At 45.7% G+C, this 17,704-nt stretch overlaps 1 pseudogene; it reads left to right on the top strand.

The window, feature by feature from the left end:
- The first annotated feature begins 248 nt into the window (after window positions 1-248).
- LOC122552564 (uncharacterized) overlaps window positions 249-17,704 on the top strand; it is a 54,861-nt pseudogene continuing 37,405 nt past the window's right edge.

Genomic DNA, 17,704 nt, shown 5'->3' with positions numbered 1-17,704 from the left:
GGCCCAATTGAAATGGTTCCAAACTTTCTGATGGTATAAAAAGTAGGTAAGATTGGAAGATGTGAGGAATATGCAAGGAGGCATCAAGTAGCCAGGCTCAGTGAATGGGAAAGGACAAGGCAGATGAAATGTAATGTGAATAATTGTGAAAATAGTTACTTTACCTAAGGAAACAAGAAGGCAGAATATATTTAAATAGTGAGAGTTTAGGAATTGTTGGTGTCCAAAGGGACTCATTAAAAGTCAGCATGAGGCTGCACCAGTCAATAAGGAAGGCAAATGCTGGTCTTCATTACCAAAGGGCTAAGTCCAGGAGTGACGATGTCTTGCTGCAGTTGGACAAAGTAATGGGGAGAGCACACCTGGATTATGGACACTTTGTCCCCAAATGTAAGGAAGCACAGACTTATCATCGAGGGAGTTATATGGAGAGTCAGCAGACTAATCCCTGGGATAGTGGATTTGATGGATGGGAGAGACTGAAGAAACTGGCCTGTATGATCTCTGTTTGAAAAATCAGAAGTGATTGAATTGAAACTTTCAATACGTTTCGAGGGGCACGACTGTGGATGTTGGTAGCAATGTTTCCTTTGGCTGGTGAGTCAAGATCATGGGGCATTATCACAGGAAAAGGAGTCTTACAATGGAAACTGGGATGAGGAGGAACTTTTCCACCCAGAAGGTGGGGAATCTGTAGAATTTCCTACTCCAGAGGGATAGAGGACCTCAATCATTGAGTATGTTCAAGAGAGGAGCTGAGAGATTTCTGGAGACCAATGAATCAGGGTAGATGGGAGATAATAAAGGAAAGTGGCATTGAGGAAAATGAGCAATCATGATTGAATTATTGGGCTTACTGGTCTACTCCTATTCTTATGCTCCTTTGTCTTTGTCTCTTTGGTGATAGTGACCACAGGTACATATCGCAGTGCAAAAGTTATAGAGTTAAAGCTGGGGGAATGGCAAATATGATGTGATAAGGCAGATTTTGGTTGCATAGGATGGGAAAGGAAACTGCAGGGAATGGGTAGCATTGAAATGTGGAGCTTGTTCAAGGAACAGCTACTGTGTGTCCTTGATAAGTATGTACCTGTCAGGCAGGGAGGAAGTGGTCGAGCAAGGTAACTGTGGTTTAATAAAGAAGTTGAATCTCTTATCAAGAGAAAGAAAGAGACTTATGTAAAGATGAGAGATGAAGGCTCAGTTAGGGCACTTGAGTGTTACAAGTTAGCCAGGAAGGACTGAAACAGAGAGCTAAGAAGAGCCACGAGAGGACATGAGAAGGCTTTGGCAGGTTGCATCAAGGAAAACACTAAAGCTTTATATAGCTATGTCAGGAATAAACGAATGACTAGAGTAAGATTTGGACCCTGTCAAGGAGAGTAGTGGGAAGTTCTGCAGGGAGTCTGAAGAGATAGGAAAGGTTCTGAATGAATATTTTTCATCAGTAATCACATAGGAAAAAAACAATGCTGTCAAGGAGAATACTGAGATACAGGCTACTAGACTAGATGGGATTGAGGTTCACAAGGAGGAGGTGTTAGCAATTCTAGAAAGTGTGAGAATAGATAAGGCCCCTGGGCTAGATGTGATTTACCTTAGGATTCTCCAGGGAGCCAGGGAGGAGATTGCAGAGCCTTTGGCAGTGATGTTTAGAACATAGAACATAGAACAATACAGCGCAGAACAGGCCCTTCAGCCCTCGATGTTGCGCTGACCTGTGGACTATTCTCAGCTCGTCCCCCTACACTATCCCAAAATCATCCATGTGCTTATCTAAGGATTGTTTAAATCTCCCTAATGTGGCTGAGTTGACTACCTTAGCAGGTAGGGCATTCCACGCCCTTACCACTCTCTGCGTAAAGAGACCTAATGGCTCCAAAACTCATTGCCTCTTCAAATAAAAGTAACGCACCGTAACCTTCTTAACAACCCTATCAACCTGCTTGGCAACTTTCAGGGATCTATGCATTTATGTCATCATTGTTGATAGGAATAGTGTCAGAAGACTGGAGGATAGCAAATGTTGTCCTCTTGTTCAAGAAAGGGAGCGATTAAGGATGATTTTGTGGTTTGGATCAGAAAATGGCGTTCTGAGAAAAGAAAGAGGGTAGTCATTGATGGGAAATGTTCATCCTGGAGTTCAGGTACTAGTGGAGTACTGCAAGGATCTGTTTTGGGGCCACTGCAGGTTGCCATTTTTATAAATCACCTGGACGAGGGCATAGAAAGAAAGGAGTAACTTTGCAAATGACATGAAAGTCGGTGGAGTTGTGGACAGTGCGGAAGGATGTTGTAGGTTACAGAGGGATATAGATAAGCTTCAGAGCTGGTATGAGAGATGGTAAATGGAGTTTAATGTGGACAAGTGTGAGGTGATTCACTTTGGAAGCAGTAACAGGAATACAGAGTACTGGGATAATGGTAAGATTCTTGACAGTGTTGATGAGCAGAAAGCTCTCAGTCTCGAGATTAGAGTAGTGCTGAAAAAGCGCAGCAGGTCAGGCAGCATCCAAGGAGCAGGAAAATCGACGTTTCAGGCAAAAGCCCTTCATCATTTTTGCTTTTCCAGTGCCATTCTAATCTAGACTCTGGTTTCCAGCATCTGCCGTCCTTGTTTTTACCCAGAAAGATGTCAGTGTCCATCTGCATAGGTCCCTGAAAGTTGCCAACCAGGTTGATAGGGTTGTTAAGAAGGTGTACAGTGTGTTAGTTTTATTTGAAGAGGCAATGTGTTTCAGAGCCATTAGGTCATGTTGCTGCTGCACAAAACTCTGGTGCGGCCTCACTTGGAGTATTCCGTGTAGGTCTGGCCACAGCATTTTAGGAAAGATGTGGAAGCGTTGGAAAGAGTTCAGAGGAGATTTATCAGGATGTTGCCTGGTAGGGAGAGTAGGTCATATGAGGAAAGGTTGAGGCACTTGAAGATGTTCTCGTTCGAGAGAAGTAAGTTCAGAGATGACTTGACAGAGGCGTATATGATGATCAGAGGATGAAATAGAGCAGACAGAGAGAGCCTTTTACCTCAGATTATGACAACTAGAACATGAGGAATAGCTTCAAACTGAGAGGTGTTATATATTGGACAGATGTCAGAGGTTTTTTTTTCACTCAGAGAGTAGTAAGGGTGTAGAATGACCTGCTTCAATAGTAGGAGACTCGTCAACTGTAAGGGCAATTAAATGGTCAGTGGTTAAATATATGGATGATAATGGAATAGTGTAGGTTAGGGGCGGCATGGCGGCTCAATGTTTAGCACTGCTGGCTCACTGCGGCAGGGACCGAGGTTCGATTCCAGCCTTGGGCGACTGTCTGTATGGAGTTTGCATATTCTCCCTGTGTCTGCATGGGTTTCCTCCCACAGTCCAAACATGTACAGTTCGGGTGAATTGGCCATTCTAAATTGCCCACATTGTTAGGTGCATTAGTCAGAGAGAAATGGGTCTGGATGGATTACTCTTCGGAAGATCGGTGTGGACTAGTTGGGCCAAAGGGCCTGTTTCCACACTGTAAGGAAGCTTAAAAAATCTAAAAGATGGGCTTTTGATGAGTTTCTCAGGTTGGTGCAACATTGAGGGTGAAAGAGCCTATACTGTGCTGTATTGTTCTATGTTCTATTCAAGGTAGAGATGGGAGTGTCATTGAGCAGAACAGGATCTGCAGAACATTGTGGGAAATGATTACTGAAGACTCGAGAGCTGAGAGTTTGAAATTTCCCGGATATTTGATCGCATCTTAATGAGTTATGCGAGAGCACAATTTAAACTTTTATTTTAATGACTTTAAGATACTTTAAGATCAGCCGTGGTTCAGTTTGCCATCATTTTAATTTCAGCTCCTGTTGATTGTTCTGATCCCAGCTGATGTTGGACCTTGACTCACACCTTTATCTTATTTTGAACAGTTCCAACAGTTCTGCTGCAGACTCACCCTCAGCAGCTGTTCCCAGTTTACTTTGGCCAGATTCTGCTCTATTTTCTTTTTCAAAAAAATCTGGCATAACCCTGTGGTCAAGCAACCATGATCCCAAAATTGGATATTCTGAATTGACTCACAGTTGGAGAAATCAGTCCTGACAGAAAAGTGGCCAACTAAATTACAGAGCAGCCAATAGTGTCGGCTTCAGAAAATCGCAGAAGCCAAGGTCAGCCAGTCACAAGAGGAACCAGTTATAACCAGATCAAGAGCTGTGTATTGAAGAAGCATCGATCATACTCTCTGGCAACTTGACTGCCTGAGTGTGTGGAGAAAGTGTGGACTGCTTGACTGTGTGCACATTACACCTCCCAGCACGGTAACAGTGAAGGGTGTTGACACAACTCCATTGGATGACTTAAACCCAGTTTATGATCGCAATGGTGAAAGGCCACTGAAAAGTTTGGCAGGTCCGGGGCAAAAGGGGGATCAAAATACACACCATGACCCAACCATCTCATGAGGACACAGAGAAACCTCAGTGATGATTCAGTGAAGACTCAGTGAAGGCTTGCAGGGAAGACACACAGCAAGACTCATGACAGAAGATGGTGAGGCAACCCAAGAAGACCCAGGAGAAGATCTGCCCTGACCTGTGAGACCAGCTTTGTGGAAGAGAGCCAGCAATGCATCAGAGAGAAAGGAGATTCCAACGGCCAAGATCAAACACAAGGACCATTGTGTGTAATATCATTTCTCAGATGGATAGAGTTAAACAAATATTTGGAAACGGTCACATGGTGTTTTTAATAAGGAGTATTTTGTGAATGAAATTGAGTTGAACCACAAACTGATTTCTGCCCCCACCGCCCTTGTCCACCGCACCAGCAAGACCATTTGGGTAAAATGTTTTTAAACAGGAGTGGGTCAAAACACGGGTAACATCTCAATCCAGAACCTGTTTTTGTAGACCATCTTCTTCCTTTCCCAGAACAAACTGAAACCATTTGGTGCTGTGGTTCCTGTCATGAAAATGCTCCCCCACTGTCACCTCAAGCATCTGTCCAGCTTTGATCCACCAACTTAGGTCCAGCACTGCACTTTCCCACGTTGGACAAACTAAACATCAATGCAAAAAACTTTCCTGTATGCATTTAAAGGAATCTGCTCCTCTAAAACTTTTATACTATTGTTATTCTAATGAATGCTGAAGAAGTTGAAATTCCCCGATATAATTATCCATTTGTTAAACACCTCAGTGAATTGTGTACATATCAGCTCTTCTATTGCCCGCTGACTATTGTGAATTGACAATACACTCCCAGTGTGTGACTCCTAATCTCTACCCACAAAGCCTCATTTGAAAACCCTTCTGAGATATTGTCCTTCCTTCCTGCAGTACCAAATTCCTTTCATAAATAACACAATACCACCTTTTCTTCGGCACCTTCCACTTTCCTGTCTAAAGATCCTATGCCCCAGAATGTTGCGTTGCCAGTCCTGTCCTTCTTTCAAACATGTCCCTGTGATTGCAACAACATTCAATTCCAGGTGTCAATCCATGCCCTTAACCAATCTCTCTGACCCATTTTATTCTGAGTATAAATGTACAGGCCACCCAGCCTGCCTTCCTCCCTTGAAAGTCAACATGGCTGAACTTGATCTGCCTTGGTTCCTTCACTAAAGTAGGCTGTGTCCCTACATACTAACACACTATTTCCCCTCCCTCTGGAGAACTACCTTAAATTCCTCCCAAAAGCACAAGCAAACCCACCCACACAGGGGTGTTGGTCCCATTCTGGTTCAGGTGCAGACTGTCCCATCAATGATTCTACCAAACTGTTCCACAGTGTAAACAGACTGATCAAAAGATTGTCTTCTCAGACGCAAGTATTTCTGATGCAATGAATAAACCCATGTCCTCTGCCCTGCCCTGGCCTGCTGAACCATACAACAGAAGGTTATCAGCTGCAATGATGTCCTTCTGAGAGAGGTTTTCATTACAAGGGGGCTTGGAATATAACAATAAAGAAGCTCTTTCCAAGTGAGCACTATGTGTGCATGAGCTCATTAAATGATAGCAATGGTGAGGCCAAGCCACAGGCCATTCAGCCCAATCAGTCAATGCTGACGTGACGATGTGACATCCTTCTGCAATATAACTATCAGCAGCATAACTATTCACTCTTCCCCTTCATTTATTGGGGATAATTGGGATACCTTCTGGGGAAGGTGGGACCTGTACAAGAAGGATGGGTTGCAGCTGAACTGGAAGGGGACCAATGTCCTGGGTGGAAGGTTTGCTTGAGTAGTTTGAGAGGGTTTAAACTAGTATGGCAGGGGGGGTGGGAACCTGAGCTGTATACCAGATGTGAGAGTTGATGCAGATGAGGCAATAGCAAGAGGTAGACCAGCTAGTGGGAAGGACTTTCCCGGGAAGGAACCAAGGGATCAGTTAAAGTGCGTTTGCTTTAACGCAAGGAGTATCAGAAATAAAAGTGATTAACTTGGAACATGGATCAGTACCTGGTGCTATGATGTTGTGGCCATAACAGAGACATGGGTTTCTCAGGGGCAGGAATGGCTGCTGGATGTTCCAGGGTTTAGAGCATTTAAAAAGAATAAAGAGGGGGAAAAAGAGGAGGGGGTGTAGCACTACTAATCAGAGAGAGTATCACAGCTACAGAAGCTTCCATTGTCGAGGAGGGTCTGCCTACCGAGTCAGTATGGGTGGAAATTAGGAACAGCAAGGGAGCAGTCACCTCGTTAGGGGTTTACTACAGGACCCTCAATAGCAGCAGGGGGATGGAAGAAAGCAGAGGTCGGCAGATTTTGGAAAAGTGTGGACATAGTAGGGTTGTTGTAATGGGTGACTTTCACTTTCCCAATATTGATTGAACCTCCTTCGAGCAGAAGACTTGAATGGAGCTGTTTTTGTAAGGTGAGTTCAGGAGGGTTTCCTAACTCAGTACGTTGACAGGCCGACGAGGGGAGAGGCCATTCTAGACTTGATGCTCGGAAATGAGCCAGGGCAGGTATCAGATCTTGTGGTGGGAGAGCATTTTGGTGATAGTGACCACAACTGCCTCACATTCTACATAGCTATAGAGAAGGAGAGGATTAGGCAAAATGGGAGGATATTTAATTGGGGAAGAGGAAACTATGATGCAATTAGACATGAGTTAGGAAGCATGGATTGGGAGCAATTGTTCCATGGTAAAGGCACTATAGACATGTGGAGACTGTTTAAGGAACAGTTGTTGCAAGTGATGAATAAATATGTCCCTCTGAGACAGGCAAGAAGTGGTAAGATAAAGGAACCTTGGATGATGAGAGCAGTGGAGCTTCTCATCAAAAGGAAGAAGGTAGCTTTCATAAGGTGGAGGAAGTTAGGGGCAAGCTCAGCTCTAGAGGATTACAGGCAAGCGAGGAAGGAGCTCAAAAATGATCTGAGGAGAGCCAGGAGGGGGCACGAGAAAGGATTGGCAGAACGGATTAGGGAGAACACAAAGGCATTTTACACTTATGTGAGGAATAAGAGAATGGTCAAAGAAAGAGTAAGGCTGATCAGGGATAGCATAGGGAACTTGCGTGTGGAGTCTGAGGAGGTAGGGGAAGCCCTAAAGGAGCTTTTTGCTTCTGTCTTTACGAAAGAAACAAACTTTGTAGTGAATGAAACCTTTGAAGAGCAGGTGTGCATGCTGGAATGGATAGAGATAGAGGAAGCTGATGTGTTGAAAATTTTGTCAATCATTAAGATTGACAAGTCGCCAGGCCCAGACCAGATTTGTCCTCGGCTGCTTTGGGAAACGAGAAGTGCAATTGCTTCACCACTTGCGAAGATCTTTGCATCCTCGCTCTCCACTGGAGTCGTACCTGAGGACTGGAGAGAGGCAAATGTAATTCCTCTCTTCAAGAAAGGAAATAGGGAAATCCCCGGCAATTACAGACCAGTAAGTCTCACGTCTGTCGTCTGCAAGGTGTTGGAAAGGATTCTGAGGGATAGGATTTATGACCATCTGGAAGGGCATGGCTTGATTAAATGCAGTCAACACGGCTTTGTGAGGGGCAGGTCATGCCTCACAAACCTTAGCGAGTTCTTTGAGGATGTGACTAGAAAAGTTGATGAGGGTTGAGCTGTGGATGTGGTGTATATGGACTTCAGCAAGGCATTTGATAAGGTTCCCCATGGTAGGCTCATTCAGAAGGTCAGGAGGAATGGGATACAGGGGAACTTAGCTGTCTGGATACAGAATTGGCTGGCCAACAGAAGACAGCGAGTGGTAATAGAAGGAAAATATTCTGCCTGGAAGTCTGTGGTGAGTGTTGTTCCACAGGGCTCTATTCTTGGGCCTCTACTGTTTGTAATTTTTATTAATGACTTGGATGAGGGGATTGAAGGTTGGGTCAGCAAGTTTGCAGATGACACAAAGGTTGGAGGTGTCGTTGACAGTATAGAGGGCTGTTGTAGGCTGCAGCAGGACATTGACAGGATGCAGAGATGGGCTGAGAGGTGGCAGATGGAGTTCAACCTGGATAAATGCGAGGTGACAGGATTAAGGATGGGATTCTTGGCAGTGTGGAGGATCAGAGGGATCTTGGTGTGCAGGTAATGGCTTTCATTAACAGGGGGATTGAATTTAAGAGTCGTGAGATCTTGTTGCAGCTCTATAAAACTTTGGTTAGACCGCACTTGGAATACTGCGTCCAGTTCTGGTCGCCCTATTATAGGAAAGATGTGGATTCTTTGGAGAGGGTTCAGAGGAGGTTTATCAGGATGCTGTCTGGACTGGAGGGCTTATCTTATGAAGAGAGGTTGACTGAGCTCGGACCTTTTTCATTGGAGAAAAGGAGGAGGAGAGGGGATCTAATTGAGGTATACAAGATAATGAGAGGCATAGATAGAGTCGATTGCCAGAGACTATTTCCCAGGGCAGAAATGACTAACACGCGGAGTCAGTTTTAAGCTGGTTGGAGGAAAGTATAGAGGGTTCTTTACACAGAGAGTTGTGAGAGCATGGAATGCATTGCCAGCAGCAGCTGTGGAAGCAAGGTCATTGGAGACATTTAAGAGACTACTGGACATGCATATGGTCACAGAAATTTGAGGGTGCATACATGAGGATCAGTGGTCGGCACAACATCGTGGGCTGAAGGGTCTGTTCTGTGCTGTACTGTTCTATGTTCTATGTTCTATTTACTTTCCCAATTTTCCCTGAAGTTAACCTGTGCTATTCACTTCAATCATTCCCTGGGATAGTGAGTCCCACTTTTTCACAGTCTCTCTTGGGAAAGAGTTTTTTTCAAAATTCCCAAATGGATTTGTGACAAAGTTTTCACCTCCCCCAAATCACCCTAACCCACTGTGTATTCATGTGTTCAGAACGAATGTTGGAATGAACAGCAACGGAAATGACAAATGGTTTGAGCCATTTGTTTGAGAGAAGTTGCTGCCCTTGAGATGTGTAACCAATGTCAGGAACAGGGGGCTGTGGCACACTGGCAGTGTCCCGAACTGTAGACTTTAAGGTCAGGGATCAAATCCCACAGGTTGCTGAGGAATAATTTCATGTGAACATTAAGAACAGTACAACACAGGAACAGGGCCTTCGGCCCACCGTGTCTGTGCTGACCATGATGCCATTGTAAACCATTCTCATCTGCCTGCACATGCTCTGTATCCCTCTATTCCCTGCCAGTGCATATGTCTGTCTAAATGCCTTTTAAATGTTGTTAGTGCATCTGATCAACCATCTTCCCTCGCAGCTTGTTCCAGGCATCCACCACCCTCTGTGTAAAAAATATCCCTCTTCACACCCCCTCTCACTTTTAAACTATGACCCTCAGATTTCACATTTCTAACCTAGGAACAAGATTTCAACAATCCACTCTGTCCCTGCCTCCCATAATTTATAAACATCTATCAGGTCATCTATCAGCCTGTGACACTTCAATGGAAACAATCTAAGTTTGTCCAGCCTCTCCTAATAGGCTAATTATCTCCAATCCAGGCAACTCCAAAGATTTTCACGCAGTTTGCAAACATTTCCAAATTTATCAATACAATTCTCCTCTGCACACTTTGAAAAGATATCCTTAAAAAGCTTCTAATAAATTAGCTAGACATGATTTCCCTTTCATGAAGCCATGTTGAGTCTGCTTGTTTTTAAAATGTTGCGCTGTTACTTCCTCCATTACAAATTCCAACTATTTTCCAACAATAAATGTACTTTAGATATCTGCTTTTTCCTCCCTCCCTTCTGAATATGGATGTCACATTAGCAGCTTTTTAATCCTTTGTTACTTCTCCAGAATCCAAGGATTTTTGGAAAATTACAACTAACACATCTCTGTATCTCCCTCTTTCAGAATCCGAGGATGCAAGTCATCAGGGCCAGGGGACTGATCTGACTTTATCTTGATTTGTTTGTCTGACATGACAGCTTCAGTGACAATGATGGGACTTACTCCTTGCCCAATATCCTTTATTTTTATTGGAATGTTCAAAGTACCTTGCACTGTAAAGACCGAACCAGTGTATTTCCATAAAGGTTTTGTCCAGTCACAATTTACAGCAAATGTGTAAATTCTCAATGTTCAAATGAATGAGTGTGAGAAACTTGCACTGAATAAATAATTAGCACCGCTGCTGAAAAACACTCACTGGATTATGAGAAAATCCAGAGATGGAAATGTGTTGCTGGAAAAGCGCAGCAGGTCAGGCAGCATCTAGGGAACAGGAGAATCGACGTTTCGGGCATTAGCCCTTCTTCAGGAATGAGGAAAGTTGGTCCAGCAGGCTAAGATAAAAGATAGGGAGGAGGGACTTGGGGGAAGGGCGTCGGAAATGTGATAGGTGGAAAGAGGTCAAGGTGAGGGTGATAGGTCAGACTGGGGTGGGGGCGGAGAGGTCGGGAAGAAGATTGCAGGTTAGGAAGGCGGTGCTGAATTTGATGGATTTGACTGAGACAGGGTGGGGGGAGGGGAAATGAGGAAACTGGTGAAATCCGAGTTCATCCCTTGTGGTTGGAGGGTTCCTAGCCGGAAGATGAGGCGTTCTTCCTCCAACCGTCGTTTCGCTGTGGTCTGACGATGGAGGAGTCCAAAGACCTGCATATCCTTGGTGGAGTGGGAGGGGGAATTGAAATGTTGAGCTACAGGGTGGTTGGGTTGGTTGGTCCGGGTGTCCCAGAGGTGTTCCCTGAAACGCTCCGCAAGTAGGCGGCCCGTCTCCCCAAGATAGAGGAGGCCACATCGGGTGCAAAGGATGCAATAGATGATATGTGTGGAGGTACAGGTGAATCTGTGGTGGATATGGAAGTTTCCTTTGGGGCCTTGGAGGGAGGTGAGGGGGGAGGTGTGGGCGCAAGTCTTGCACCTCCTGCGGTTTCAGGGGAAGGTGCCGGGAGTGGAGGTTGGGTTGGTGGGGGGTGTGGATCTGACGAGGGAGTCACGGAGGGAGTGGTCTTTACGGAATGCTGATAGGGGAGGGGAGGGAAATATATCCTTGGTGGTGGGGTCCGTTTGGAGGTGGCGGAAATGGCGGCGGATGATGCGCTGTACATGGAGGTTAGTGGGGTGGTAGGTGAGGACCAGTGGGGTTCTGTCCTGGTGGCAGTTGGAGGGGCGGGGTTCAAGGGCGGAGGATCGGGAAGTGGAAGAGATGCGGTGGAGGGCATCGTCGACCACGTCGGGGGGGAAATTGCGTTCCTTGAAGAAGGAGGCCATCTGGGATGTGCGTTTTTGGAACTGGTCCTTCTGGGAGCAGATGCGGCGGAGTCGAAGGAATTGGGAGAATGGGATGGCGTTTTTACAGGGGGCAGGATGGGAGGAGGTGTAGTCCAGGTAGCTGTGGGAGTCGGTTGGTTTGTAGTAGATGTCCGTGTTGATTCGGTCGCCTGAGATAGAAATAGAAAGGTCGAGGAAGGGGAGAGAGGAATCTGAGACTGTCCAGGTGAATTTGAGGTCGGGGTGGAAGGTGTTGGTGAAGTGGATGAACTGTTTAACCTCCTCGTGGGAGCACGAGGTGGCACCGATACAGTCATCGATGTAGCGGAGGAAAAGGTGGGGGGTGGGGCCAGTGTAGTTGTGGAAGATGGATTGTTCCACATATCCTACGAAGAGGCAGACATAGCTGGGGCCCATGCGGGTGCCCATGGCTACTCCTTTCGTTTGGAGGAAGTGGGAGGATTGGAAAGAGAAGTTGTTCAGGGTGAGGACCAGTTCAGTCAGTCGAAGGAGGGTGTCTGTGGAAGGGTACTGGTCGGTACGGCGGGAAAGAAAGAAGCGGAGGGCTTTGAGTCCTTCGTGATGGGGGATGGAGGTGTACAGGGACTGGATGTCCATGGTGAAAATAAGGCGTTGGGGACCGGGGAAGCGAAAATCATGGAGCAGGTGGAGGGCATGGGTGGTGTCCCGAACGTAGGTGGGGAGTTCTTGGACTAAGGGGGACAGGACGGTGTCAAGGTATGCGGAGATGAGTTCGGTGGGGCAGGAGCAGGCGGAGACAATGGGTCGGCCGGGGCAGTCAGGTTTGTGGATTTTGGGCAGGAGGTAGAAGCGGGAGGTGCGGGGTTGTGGGACTATGAGGTTGGAGGCGGTGGATGGGAGATCCCCTGAGGTGATGAGGTTATGGACGGTCTGGGAGATGATGGTTTGGTGGTGGGGGGTGGGGTCATGGTCAAGGGGGCAGTAGGAGGAGGTATCTGCGAGCTGGCGTTTGGCCTCAGCGGTGTAGAGGTCGGTGCGCCAAACTACGACCGCGCCTCCCTTGTCTGCTGGTTTGATAGTGAGGTTGGGGTTGCAACGGAGTGAGTGGAGGGCTGCGCGTTCCGAGGGTGAGAGGTTGGAGTGGGTGAGAGGGGTGGGGGAGTTCAGGTGGCAGTTAATATCGCGGCGGCAGTTGGCTATGCAGAGGTCGAGGGCAGGTAGGAGGCCAGCACGGGGTGTCCAGGTGGTCCACGGGGTTCCAGCAACACATTTCCATCTCTGATCTCCAGCATCTGCAGACCTCACTTTCTTCCTCAGAAGAGAGCAACCATTGGTTTATTGTCACTGATTTCTCTTTACTGACACTTTAACTTCTTTACCTCCTGAGAAATGAACTGCAATCAGCTGGGACACTTTGTGTTTCATTGTTTTAGCTGGATGTACAATAAACTGTGTGTAGAAACAGGGTTGAGATGAAGAGTGGAGCTCTATTTGCAATAACTCTGTTCCTCAGTGTTGCTTTGGGTAAGTTTTTGTTTTGGAGAAGTTTAACCTGTTATAAAAGACCCGTCTATGGTTTGTGCTGCTGTGGAGTTTGTGTGAATTCTATAAGTTTGAACATTGAGAATTGGAGGGGAGTATCAAAAGGAGAATTTATCACTGTCTGGGGATTGTTCGGTACAGCTGCTGCAGAGCTCCACAGGTTGGGAACACAGACCAGAAAACGAAGTGTTCCTCCCATCCTTTTCTGTCATTCATTAACTGGGAGAATGGGATTGAGGGATAGACTGCACATTAAGGTGTGTATTATAGGTGGATTGGATTAGTCTGTATGTTCATTGGGTCGTTTTTGGGGTGGATATGAAAGACAACCTCCTGTTTTACAAAGTTGGTGAATTTACAGCTTTGTGATTCAGAGTGAATTTCACCAATGGACCCATGCTGACACTCACATTAATTCTCTATTCTCAAGCTGCTCCCTCACACTCACTGAGAGTGTAGAGTCCCCCTGTGCTCCCACCATTTCCCAGATATTTAATGGACAAACAATACTGTGGATCAAACTGGGGATTTCACCATCTACGGAACAAAGAGAGAGACTAACTGAAGGATATGTGATTTTGACAATTTAGCTGAGATAAGATTGCCTTTTATAAACAATAGCTTCAAATTGAGCCCAGGAAACAGAAAAGAGAAAGCAACGTTTGCTGCACAGAGTGGAATCTCACTGTTCCCAGAATCACAGGAATGTTCTGATGAAGGTGGAAGCCATTGGGCCCATTGTATCAACACCAGCTCTCTGATCACTTTAACTTAGTGCCAATGCTTGCCTTTTCCCCTTCACCCAACACATTGTTTATGTTTAAACAACCATCCAATAACCTGTTAAATGCCACAACTGGACCTTAAGATCAGAGGATATAGCAGCAGAATTAGGCCATTCAGCTCATTGTGTTGGTTCTGCCATTCAGTGAGATCATGGCTGCTCTGATAGTCCCCATCTCTACTTTCCTGCCTTTTCCCCATAACCCTGGACCCCATTCCTGATTAAAAATCTGTCGCTATTAGACTCAAAGTTACTTCAGGACTCAACCTCAACAGCCCTCTGTGGTAAAGAATTCCTCAGATTCACTTCCTCTGAGAGATGGAATTCCTCCTCATCTCCATCTTAAATCACAGACCCATTCCTATGAGCTTTTGCCCTCTGGTCCGAGACACTCCCACAAATTGAAACAACCTCCTCTCCATATTCACTCTGTCAAGGCCCAAAGAAACTGAGATGCTTCAAACCTTCTTTTCATTCTAAACTCCAATCAGGACAAGCCCTTGCCCTTAGATGGAGAAAACAAAATCACGTTAATATATTCAGGAAGTAATAGCAGAATATTTGGAAAATCATAATCTAATCAAGCAGAGTCAGTGTGGCTTCATGAAAGGGAAATTGTATCTGACTAATTTATTTGAGTTTTTTGAGAAAGTCTCACACAGAGTGGAGAGAGTGGAACTAGTAAATGTGTCGTATTTAGACTTCCAGGAGGGATTTGGAGAGGTACCTCACAGAAGGTTAATTCATTTGATAAGAGCCCACAGTATTGGAGGCAGCATACTATTGTGGCTAGAGAAATGGTTCATGGGCAGGAAGCAGCGAAAAAGGATAAGGGATTCATTTTCAGGTTGTGAACCGTGACCAGTGGGGTTCCACAGGGATCAGTGCTGGGACCTCATCTGTTTACGATTTATATTAATGACGGAGAAAGGTAATCAATGGACGGGAGAAATATTTGAAGAACACAGAAAAAAAGTGAAAACGCAGTTTGTGAGAGAGATACAAGAAGTCTACAGAGATATTGATCATTTAACTTGCAAATGGAGTATAATGTATGAAAAAGTGAAATTGTTCATTTTGGAAGGGAGAACAAAAGTTCAGAATATTATTTCAATGGAGAGAAATTGCAGAAAACTGCAACACAAATGGCCTTGGGTAAACTTATACACAAAGCTCAGGAAGTGACATGTGGCTCAGTGGTTAGCTCTGCTGCCTCACAGCACTAGGGTCCTAGATTTGATTCTAACCTTGGGTGACTGTCTGTGTGGAGTCTGCACATTTTCTGCATGAGTTTCTTTTGGGTGCTCTGGTTTCCTCCCACAGTCCAAAGATGTGCAGGTTAGATCAATTGGCTATGCTAAATTGCCTGTAGTTTTAGGTGCATTAGTCAGGGATAATTGTAGGGGAATAGGTTTGGGTGGGTTGCTCTTCAGAGGGTCGGTGTGAACTTGTTGGGCTGAAGGGCCTGTTTCCACACTGTAGGGAATCTAATCTAATCTAAGACAGGGTTAACAGATAATCAGGAAGGCTAATGGAATGTTGGTCCTTATTTCAAGGGGGTTGGAGTGTAAGAGTTAGGAAGTCTTACTGCGACTGGACAAGGTGATGGTGGGACCACATCAGGTGTACTGTCAGCAGTTTTGGTTCACCTTATTTAAAGAAAGATTTACTTCATTGAAGGCAGTTCAGAAAAGGTTCACTAGGATGATCCCTGATATGGAGGGATTGTCTTATGAGCAAAGGCTGAACAAGTTGGAACTCTACTCACTTGAGTTTAGAAGAATGAGAGGTGATCTCTTTGAAGTGTACAGGATTCTTAAGAGGCTTGACAGTGTAAATGTGGAGTGGATGTTTCCTTCACGGGAGAGTCTCAAATGAGAGACTGTCTCAGAATTAAAGGGCACCAGTTTAAGACTGAGATGAGGAAGAATGTCTTCTCTGACAGAATTGTGAGCCTTTGAGTTCCTTGCTCCAGAGAGCTGTGGGAGCTTGTGTATGTTTAAGACTGAGATTGTTGGTTCATAACCAGTTTCCAGGGAAGAGCAGGAAAGTGGATGTGAGGAATGTTTCAGCTGAGGACCTCGGGATGTTGGTACAGAAATCTTTGAAGTTTGCATCACTTGTAGACAGGGTGGGAAAAAAAGACATTTCATACTTCGCTTCATTGTTTCGTCCTTTGATTATAGGAGTTGGGACAACAGTGATGTGAGGTTGTACAGGTTATTGGTGAGGCCTCTTCTGGAATACAGTTCTGGTCACCCAGTTCTCGAAGTATCTTGTTAAACTGAAGATGTTTTTGAAGTGATTCACCAGGATGTTGATGCCTATGGAAGGTTGTGTTACAAAGAAAGTCTGGATAAGCTGGGATTTTTCTCACTGGAGTATAACAGGTTGGGAGGCCATCAGATAGAAGGGTATAAAATAAAGAGACCTATTGAAAGAGTTAATGGATGTCGTTTTTTTCCTTAGGGTGAGGGATCTCTAGACTAGGGAGCCCATTTTTAAGGTAAAAGGAGAGAGATTTAAAAAGATATGACAGACAATTTTTTTACACAGAGGGAATTTCGAGGGTGGAATGAATTACCTGAGGAAGAGCTGGATGTAGGTACAATAGCAATGTTTAAAAAACATTTGGATAAGTATTTGAATAGGAAAGGCTTGGAGGGACATTGGCAGCAGCAGGCATGTGTGACTAGTTTAGTTTGGGATTACATCGCCGTGGACAGTTTGGACCAAAGGCTCCTCCCCACCCCCTTCATCACTGACCCATCAGCCCCACCCCACCCCTGTCATCACTCACTCATCATCCCCGCCCCATCATCACTCACCCATCAACCCCACCTCACCCCCATCATCACTCACCCATCACTCCCATACCATCTCCATCATCACTCACCCATCACCCCCACCCCCAACATCATGCACCCATCATCTCCACCCTCATCATCAGACACCCATCAGCCCCACTCCACCTTTATAATTACTCACCCATGATGCCCACCCCACACCCATCATCACTCACCCATCAGCCCCACCCCCATCTATCTCTCACTCATCAGCACCACCCCACCCCCATTATCACTCACCCATAATCCCCATCCTGCACTCATCATCACTCACCTATCAGCCCCACTCCATCCCCATCATCACTCACCCATCAGCCCCACCACACCCCAACTATCACTCACCCATCAGCCCACCCCACCCCATCATCACCCACCCATCACTCCACCCCACTCCATCATCACTCACCCATCAGCCCCACCACACCCCAACTATCACTCACCCATCAGCCCACCCCACCCCATCATCACCCACCCATCACTCCACCCCACTCCACTATCACTCAACCATCAGGCCAAGCCACCCATCATCACTCACCCATCATCCCCAATCCACCCCCATCATCACTCACACAGCAGCCCACCGTCGGAGATTTCTCTGCTGATTTAATGGCTCCCTCTTGATCATTCCTGATTTACTGTCCTTCTGTCATTATTTTTTGTAATGGATTGGTTGTGGCAAATGGACATGAACCAGTGTTTCCCATCATTACATCTACAGTGACAAAACAGTGTGTAGTGTATACCTATCAGGCAGGGAGGTAGTTGTTGAGAGAGGGAGCAATGGTTTACTAAAGAAGATGAAGCTCTTGTGAAGACAAAGAAGAAGGCTCATCTGAGGATAAGGCATGAAGGCTCAGTTAGGGGGCTTGAGAGTTATAAGTTAGCCATAAAAGATCTAAAAGGAGAG

The sequence above is a fragment of the Chiloscyllium plagiosum genome, unplaced genomic scaffold, assembly GCF_037043375.1.
Source record: "Chiloscyllium plagiosum isolate Xiang-an unplaced genomic scaffold, Cpla_swu_hap1 HiC_scaffold_10, whole genome shotgun sequence".
In the NCBI taxonomy this organism is placed as follows: domain Eukaryota; kingdom Metazoa; phylum Chordata; class Chondrichthyes; order Orectolobiformes; family Hemiscylliidae; genus Chiloscyllium; species Chiloscyllium plagiosum.
This window is presented reverse-complemented; position numbering and strand designations above follow the sequence as displayed.